Here is a 9,777-nt window from a genome sequence, read left to right on the forward strand (position 1 = left end):
GCATGCCTTTGCTGGCCTCAGAGTTAACTGCATTCGCATATAGTAATCTGGAAGAGGAAGCAGATCCGGAACAGAGGAAGAACAAGAGGCCCGCGGAACACCGACCACCACCAGCTAGCACCCGGCGAAGGAGATGAAGTGGTTGGCGGAGCAGAGATAGAGATGTAGAAGGCAAAACACCAATGCCACCTCCACCACACTGACGCCAGCGGATGAACTCACCAACCCCAAGGGCTAGGAGCGTCTGCTACCGCGTCGTCAACACCGGGCCAAGTGGGAGCGAGAAGCGGCGGAGAAGACAACGAGGGGGATAAATCAGAGGCCGAAAACCCTAGCGGCGCCACGTGCGGACATTTTTGCCTCCTGCACGAGCCCTCCATGGCCACCCATCTGGGGCCGAAATGAGCCAGGCAAGCATCTGCTCTAGCAGAGCCCGGTTCGTTTCCCCGCGGCCAGGCCCGAGGGTGCTTTAAGGGTCGTGCCAGCCTGGCTCGTGGGCTGATCCAGGCAAACAAACAGGTCGGGTTGCACCCCTGGGCTCGACTCCCCATTCGGGCCAAGCAAACAAACACGTCCTATGTCTCCACCTAACAATGGCTGTCGTTTCCGGCCGTTTCCTTTGCTCTTAGTGGTGATTTGGAGCAAAAGTTCTTCTTGGACTAGTTCCTGTGCATCCCTGTTGATCCTTTGTGCTTCCCCTAGTTCTAGTAGTAACATTTGTTAGTACCTGACGCTGTTGGGTTTTGATTGGAGCGAGGAATTCGCTAGAAGATATGTGATTTAGGTCTGTCCTGTCGATCGTCACTTGCTAAAACGAGCACGAACCGCATGGACGGGCTGATTGCTTGACAAATTAGGCATTGTTGCACTTTTTCAGGAAGCCCCCTCCCTAAGAGTTTGTTGGAACGTACAACTAGTGTGTATGGAAGCGTACCTCCTCATGGCAAGCGTGCTTGGCAATACCTGACCTCATCATTTCACTACTAAAAGAAAATAAGATTATACTACAGCGTGGAATGCGTGTTTTTTTCTTCTGGTCTGATCGACACAAGGAATAGAATTGATACCTTGATTGGTTCTTATGCCTTTGCACAGTGCCAAGGTATGAATATCCAGCTTTTCTTCTTTTCGTTCACAGCGAAAGGGTGCGCCAAATGATATGTGGATCGAGTAAGACAACCGCATGTTTTATCTATAGCTGTTCACTCATGGAGACCACACGTTGCATCTAGGTTATGGGATAGGGCCATATGAGCAAAGTTAGGTTCTGGATGATGATTGCCAGAAGAATCCATGATCCATTTAAGCTTCATTTGGTGAGGGTTGATCAATGCTGGGATTTTGTTCGCTGGTTTCTCTTTATCTTTCTTCTGGAAATACAGAAAGTGGATATCATGATTGGCACCTATCAAAACATTTTGTACCATATTAGAAATGAGTTCTTTTTTCATTCATCATATATCTAGTGTAGTCACCAAGTTGCTTTTCTTTCAAACGTTCAGTCCATTATGTTCATGTTATTCCTATATTTTCTTCTTGTTGTCTATATTTGTTGATCTCCTTTTTTCTTATTGTTTTCCTTTCAATTTACAAGTAAACGCCCTGTATATTTATTCTCTTGCACATGTTCATCCTAACAATAAGGTGGCTCTATGTTTTTCTCTTTTGATAGGGTTCACACACCCATTGACAATTTGCCAACTTCTTCATAAGTTCAAAGTAGCCTCTGAAACATTTGGGCCAATATGAACATAGCTTTTCTCATGTTGTTGGCTCTCTCCCTGTTTATCCTCCCTAATGGGATTCACAAAAGCTTAGCTGCAAGGCCGCCAGTTGTGAGTATTGGGTCTATTCTTCAGTTGAACTCCACCACTGGAGGTGTTTCAGATGTTGCCATCCATGCAGCAGTGGATGATATCAACTCAGATCCAACAGTTCTAAATGGAACAATGTTACGAGTTGACACGAGGGATACAAATTGTGATGACGGTTTCCTTGGCATGGTTCAAGGTAGACCAACTTTAATACCGATTCCCTTTTTTATTTTACTGTTCAATACTGCGTGCTTCCATTCTAGATTGTGATGATGATACAATATTCATTTTTTTCAGCTTTGCAGTACATGGCGACTGATGTTATTGCAATCATCGGGCCACAGTGCTCTCCTATTGCTCATATCATTGATTATGTCGCAAATGAGCTTAAAGTTCCTTTGATGTCCTTTGCGTCGGATGCAACTCTATCATCAATCCAGTTCCCATTCTTCATGCGGACTATGCCCAGCGATCTCTACCAAATGGCAGCTGTGGCGGCAGTTGTTGATTACTACCATTGGAAGATAGTGACTGCCATATACGTTGATGATGATTATGGTCGAAACGGCATTGCTGCTTTGGATGATGAACTTACTGCAAGGCGCTGCAAAATTTCATACAAGGTTGGGTTCCGTTCCAATGCTGAAACAAGTGAGCTTCTAAATCTATTGGTTACTGTTAGTAATATGGCGTCTCGTGTTATTATCCTCCATACTGGTTCGGGAACCGGACTCAAGCTTTTGTCAATTGCTAATTCACTAAACATGATGGGCAACGGCTTTGTATGGATTGCAACTGATTGGCTTTCTGCTTATCTTGATGCGAATTCATCGGTCCCTGCTGAAACTATAAATGGCATGCAAGGTGTTCTGACTGTACGTCCACACACTCTGAAGTCAAAGATGAAGAGTAATCTGGTGTCCAGGTGGAGCAGCTTAAGCAAGAAATACAACCACAGTGATCTTCGCATCAGCGCTTATGGTTTTTATGTTTATGATAGTGTGTGGACTGTAGCTCGGGCCTTGGATGCCTTCTTTGATGATGGTGGGAAGATTTCCTTTACAAATGACTCAAGGTTGAGTGACGTAACTGGGGGAAAACTTCACCTTGAAGCCATGAGTATTTTTGACATGGGAAACAAATTACTGGATAAGATCAGAAATGTGAACTTCACTGGGGTTTCTGGCCAAGTGCAATTTAATGCTCAGTATGAACTCATTCATCCTGCCTATGATATCATAAACATAATTGGGAATGGCATGCGGACCATTGGTTTTTGGTCAAACTATACAAGATTGCTATCGACTGTAGCTCCAGAGGACCTATATTCGAAGCCTCCTAATACTTCTCTTGCCAATCAACAACTCTATGATGTCATTTGGCCTGGACAGACTGCACAGAAGCCTCGAGGCTGGGCCTTTCCTTCCAATGCCAAGGAGTTGAAAATTGGCGTCCCTAACAGATATAGCTTTAAAGAGGTTGTTGGCCAAGATAATGCTACTGGGTCAATGAAGGGCTATTGCATCGATGTCTTCACTCAAGCACTGGCATTGCTTCCTTATCCAGTTACATACAGGTTTATACCTTTCGGCAATGGTACTAAAAATCCTCATTATGACCAACTTGCACAGATGGTTGCGGACAATGTAAGTGTGGACATGCAATTTTTTTTCCTCCTCCACATTTCATCATGTATAGTAGTGATCAGAGTTACTTTATCCTGCAGGATCTTGATGCAGCAATAGGGGATATCGAAATTACAATGAGCCGAACTAAAATTGTTGATTTCACCCAGCCCTTCATTGAGTCAGGCCTGGTTATCTTGGCTCCGATCGAAAAGCATAACACAAATTCTTTGGCATTCTTGCAGCCATTTACATTGGGGATGTGGGGTGTTACAGGGTTGTCTATTCTTGTTGTGGGTGTGGTTATTTGGATTCTTGAGCATCGAATAAATGATGAATTTCAAGGCTCGCCACGGGAACAAATAAAAACTATTGTTTGGTAAGGATCTGAATCGTATCTTTTGCACTTAATATACACACATCTTGTTTTCACTTACAAATGTTATTTTTTTCCTTTGTTTCCGTGCAACATGTTACACTTTATTGGCAGCCTTAAACTGTGTTTTTTTAACATTGACATTTTGTCCAAATGGAACACCTAGCAATGAACAAGGAACTTAAATCTTGTAATTTAGATTGGTTGAAGAAAAGATGTCTGCACTCTCATAATCTATGTCACGTGATATTATCCTCTATTTTTTAGTTTTGCCTATCAAAGTACTTCTCCACACATATTGTTAAATGCTTGCCTGATGGCTTGATTCTTTCCTCTGAAAGTAGTTCTTATGATATGATTTATTCTCTGCAGGTTCAGTTTTTCCACTCTATTTTTTGTACAGAGTGAGTAAACTAACCTTTCCTGTTCTCTCCTTCAGTATAACTGACCCTCTGTTCTGATGTGGCACCTCTGCTCTTATTTTTTATTACCAGGAGAAAACACTATGAGTACCTTGGGACGTGGTGTTTTGATCATATGGCTATTTGTTGTATTGATCATTCAATCAAGCTATACTGCAAGTCTTACTTCCTTCCTAACCGTGCAACAACTTGATAGTTGGATAAGAGGACTTGATGACCTGAAACATAGTGATTATCCTATTGGTTACCACTCCGGTTCTTTTGCCAAAGAATACATGATCAAGCAACTGAACATCTCACCGTCGAGGCTAAAAGCTCTTGGTTCTCCTGAAGAATACGCTGAAAACCTCAAGCTAGGCCCGAATAAAGGAGGTGTTATGGCCATTGTTGAAGAGCGCCCCTATGTTGAGCTATTTTTGTCAACTTACTGCAAGATTGCTGTTGCTGGCCCAGAATTCACCAGTGCTGGATGGGGCTTTGTAAGTGCATCTAACTTTAAGTTGTCTTGAAATATATTCCATTCTAGTAGAAATATAAACAGAAACACATCTTATATTTCCTTCAAGATTATCAAAGTAGTGTTACATCATTAATTACAAGCGTTCCATCCACTGTTCACATAGCTGATAGTACACTCTAAGAGAAAGGTCACGTTCTCTAAGACTATGGAGCCTTCCTTGCACTTATTTGCAGCAGAGGTCTAATGTCCAGAGTGTAGCAACTTCGTTTCATTAATTCGAACATAGCTCTTACAGAACTCACTCTATCAGGTATTTCCAATGGATTCCCCTCTGCAAGTAGACATGTCCACCGCAATCCTAACACTGTCGGAGAGTGGGGAACTGCAGCGGATCCATGACAAGTGGCTCAAGACAGGCGATTGCTCAACTGAGTTTGTGGACTCGAACCAGCTCCGCCTTGAGAGCTTCATGGGCCTGTTCCTCATTTGTGGCGCAGCATGTGTCCTCGCCCTGCTCATTTACTTGGGCATCATGCTACGCCAGTACCTGAGACATAAACAGCCGGGATCAGCAATCTCCGTGGATGCAGGATCATCGACATCGTAAGCGCAGCCTCAGAAAATTCATTTCATTTGTCGATGACAGGCAGCCGCCACCAAAGAAAAAGCGGACCATGAGCCTCTCAAGAAGTTCAATGCCAACAACCCCAACCACCCAATGATAAGTGGATAACAAGTAGTCCGAGTTTGGCAAAACTGTAAAATTGTAGAGTCAACCCTTGTTCACGAATGATGATGGTGTTATGAATGGAATAAATGTTTGTTTTAGTTGATTTGTTCTTTCAGATTTCTGTCGTTATGCTTGCGATGCATCTTCACAAGTTTTTTTTTTCTTGGAACACATTGATTTCACAAGGTACTACCTTTGTACACAAGAGAATACAATTCTAGATGCATTGTTGATTAAAGTGGCTAAAGTTTAACCAAGTATACAGATAAAAATATTAATGTCTATGACACCACATAAGTGTATATAAAAGTATATCTTACGACAAATGTAACGGTACTTGTTTGATATCGTAGAATATTGATGTTTTTTTTATATATAGTTAGTCAAACTTCAGATATTTTAACTTAGTGGTCCGTGCAGCGAGATCTCTCATTTCTTTGTTGCAGCTGCGGGTTTCGATTCATAAATAATCTTACCGTCTGCAGTTTCGTGCTGTGTTTGTTTTGCTGCGGCCTGCGGATTGTTGTGATCACTGTTCGATTATCCTCTTCTACGGCTCGCTGTATCGATCCCAGTTGCCTCCCTGATGTCTTGAAAATCTCAGTTGACCCCGTAGGACTTGGTAATCCCAGGTGACGGCCTTATTATTCATATATGTTAAAAATAAAATGAATTTACGCCTCTGGGTTTTGTGGACCAGATCTTTGGGAGTTGCTCTGCTAAGTTGGTTTTCAGGAGAAATTGATTCTGTTAATCATGTGGAAGATTTGCGAATTGAGTTATGAGATGAAAGACATCAGAACCATGACAACTTTGCTGTTGCATTACTGCATGATTTTACTTGGAAACTTGGTATCCTCTGTGCTGTCGTCGAAGCTCCAAAGTTTTGCTTGCTGGATGTTACGATATCACGTCATCTCCATAACGGCCGCGTTTGCTTATCTTATAATCCGTCTTTTTCAGCTTGTTTTTTTAGTTGGAACAGTGTTTTTCTCTCACAACAAATCAGTTGGAATCGTGTTTCGGCTTGTTTTTTCAGCGAAGCGAACGGAGCCAACATCTAGGCTCCTAGCCGAACGATTCTACACGGCTTCCTCTCTTTTGGGGCCATCCATTCTTGGCCGTGGTAACGTGGATTGGGTTGTAGTCTTCTTCAGTGCCTGAGGCGTAGTGGTTCTGTCTTCAGTGCCGATGTCTTCCTCTTCTTCATCGGCTTCTTGATGTCCTTCATCGGCTCCATGATGTCCTCCTTCAGTATCGGCTGTCACCGGTGCCGTGACACTGGACTTGTGGGTTTCAGTGTAAATAGCTGAAGCATTCTTTGACCGTACAATACTGTTGAACAAAACACTATGTGGACTGCGAATGGAAAACAAATTGGATAAAATTATATCTGTTCTATCGTTCTATATTTCTTCCACTGTTAGCCTTACTGATTATTCGATCAAAAACTTCAACACTAGCTGCTTCAGATCAGAACTTGCTCTGCTAACTCATTATTTGTATGTCGCCGGGGATTACACCTGTTGTGCATCATCATCTTCGCAGGTTCACTTTGATATTCCTGCAAATTGCACCTTGCTAGTCTCCTAGATTGTTTCCTAACAATGAGGACGCATGAACGTGCTGCCGGTACGTTAATTGTGCAGTTGAGCTATCACTGCCTTTACAGCGTTCCTTACCTTTTGATATAATGAGCCCGTGCTGACCTCAGCAGCATATATTTACAATATGCAGGTCTGAGCTTGGCACTTGTGGTTAATGTAAACCCAAATGTGAATGCAGCTCAGTGCTGATGGCGATCTGTAGTTCTGTTAAAACTAGCGATTTCAATCTGCGTGGCGAAGACCGAGGCCTCCGCCCGTCGGACGGTCGGCCTCGGGCGGAGGCTCGGGATACGAACGATAAGGGGGAGAGTGGTGAGTAAGGGAATGACACGGAAAACTATGGTTTCATTAACTCGTTCATCAACCAACCTCCACGGTTACAAGTGTCCCCTATTTATAGGACTCAACTATCACATAACAGAATTTATTACAATGCCCCTCAACTGCTACAGTACATTCCTAGAATATTCTGCCGCTAGCCTCTTGTTCGCGGGGCAATCCTGCCATACCGTCTCCAAGTAATGGGCTTCCATGAGCAGTCAGCCCACTGTAGCTTGGTCTTCGGCCCAAAGGCCTGGATCCCCGGCGTTGGCCTTCATCTCCCGGGGCACGCCGTTGCCTCGGCGGGTCTCCGCCGGACGGTCGGAGACGTTATCCGTGGGTCTCCGCCCGGCCGCGCGGGGGCCATGGTTCTCGCCGCTGGCCTTCGCGTTCAGGGGTGCGCCGTTGCCTTGGAGAATCTTCGCCGGTCCGGGCAGAGGCATCACCTGCAGGTCTCCGCCCGGCCGCTGGCCTCCGCCTTCAGGGGCGCGTCGTCGCCTTGGAGAGTCTCCGTCGGTCCGGGCGAAGACATCATCCGTAGGTCTCCGCCCGGCCACGCAGGGGCCATGCTGGCGCGCTTGCGCGGACCGCGAGCGCCCTCGCTTGAGTACCTGCGCACACTTAGGCAAGATCGTCTGTTTGATTAGTTTAGAGATAAGGCGGCCTCCGCCCGTAATACCGGAGACGCCCGCCTGAGCGGTCGGCGGTATGCGTGCCTAGCCTTGGTGGAGTCCGCAATGAAAAGGAGATTTAGCACCCCTCGAGCATAGCCGAAAAATTTCCTTTAGTCAGTGCCGGGTCTCCGCCCTAAGACGGTCGAAGACGCCTTGGCGACACCCCGCTGCCGGGGGCCTTCGCCACCCGCCAAAGCCATGTTACAACAGTTCCCCCCTTTTGAGACCATGGTTCGCCGGAGCGTGCCGTGAGGTCAAAACGCCTTAGCCGAAGGCGTCCGCGGGGGCGGAGGCCGCCTTCAGTGTCTTCGAGCGAGGCCCCGCTACTTCCCCCCTGGCCCGCTCTGGCGTAGCCGTTGGTCTCATCGAGAGTAGCCGTTGGGCGGCAAATCTAGCCATTGCCCTACGTTGCGGCCGTTTCCGCTATGTCAGTGTCCGTTGCATTCCCTACAACTTTTTTGGAGGTGACCGTTGTGCAGCAGGCGAATCTTCCGGAGATGACCGTTGTGTGGCGGGAGTCGAAATGCCTGCCCGCTGCCTATATAAGGGTGCTTTCTGCGGCGGGGTCCCCCCACACGCCGCTCACTCGCTTTCATTGCGTTCGAGAAATCGCTCTCTGCCCTCTTCGCTTTCGCCTCTTGCTGCCCTCGCGTGTTCCGTCTTTCTGTTCGTGTCTCGCGCCTTAGGTTGCTGTCGCGGTGGCTTTCCTTTCCGCCTCCACCCAAACTCGCCGGCCCGCCTTGTCCAGACCCTACCGCCACTTTCTCGGCGTTAGGGCCGTCTGCTGGGGTGCACGCTTTGAGGAGTGCATGCTTGCCTCTGCCTCTGCGTTGGAGTTGGAAAAGCTGGTGGAGGAGGATTTGGGGAGTGTCTCTGCGTCTATCGGAGACCTGATCACCGCAGACTCCGGAGACATGGCGATAAAATCTTAGGACTTAGGCCCATCCTCTATTACTGAGAAGGCAATCGCGGAGATGCTGAAGGAGTCATGTTTTCCTTCTTCCAGGGTGAAAATCCCTCCGCCAGGTCAGACTGTTCCGGAGCCGGAGGAAGGATACGTGGTGGTCTTTCGTGACTTCTTCACCTACGGCCTCCAGTTTCCTTACATTCCCTTCCTTCGCCGGGTGTTGGAGACCTTCAATGTTCAGCTCCATCATCTAACTCCCACTGCTTTCCTGACACTTAGCAAATTCTGCTGGGCGTGCGTCTCTTACGGTGCCGAGCCGGATGTGGACACCTTTTGCATGTACTATGAACTGCAGAAGCAGCCGAAGAAGAAGAAGGAAGTGCGAGATGGTAAGGAGGTGGAAGTGACCTATCAGTACGGTAGTTGCACTTTCATGTCCAAGAGGAACCAAGGCGTGGACCGCCTGGAGATCTCTTTTTGCCAAAAGGGCAAGTGGGACCGCGGCTGGCTAGAGCAATGGTTCTACGTGAAGATTTATGAGGTCCATAGCACAACTAAGGATGGCGAGGAGGTCTCGGAGTATCCATTGACTTCTCAGATGGAGGAGATGGCGCCACACACGCGCGTGGATCTATCGGAGGAGGTGTCTCTGACACAGGAGGCTTGTGATCAGGCTTTTGCGGCAACCTGCCACTACCCTGGTGGCCGCGATCTGGTGGAGGAGATCATGGCCTCCAACTACTAGCCCTTGGGCAAAAACAACCTAGCTTTTCAGCTAGAACAGGTCAAGGTTCCCATTTTCAGCCCGGAGGCCGGGATTCCATTCCCCCGCTTCGGTCAG

General features: G+C 46.8%; 1 pseudogene; it reads left to right on the forward strand.

The window, feature by feature from the left end:
- The first annotated feature begins 1,745 nt into the window (after nt 1-1,745).
- On the forward strand, nt 1,746-5,419 carry LOC136476715 (glutamate receptor 3.1-like; annotated as a pseudogene).
- Nucleotides 5,420-9,777: the final 4,358 nt, after the last annotated feature.

This window comes from Miscanthus floridulus, chromosome 8 (assembly GCF_019320115.1).
Source record: "Miscanthus floridulus cultivar M001 chromosome 8, ASM1932011v1, whole genome shotgun sequence".
Classification (NCBI taxonomy): domain Eukaryota; kingdom Viridiplantae; phylum Streptophyta; class Magnoliopsida; order Poales; family Poaceae; genus Miscanthus; species Miscanthus floridulus.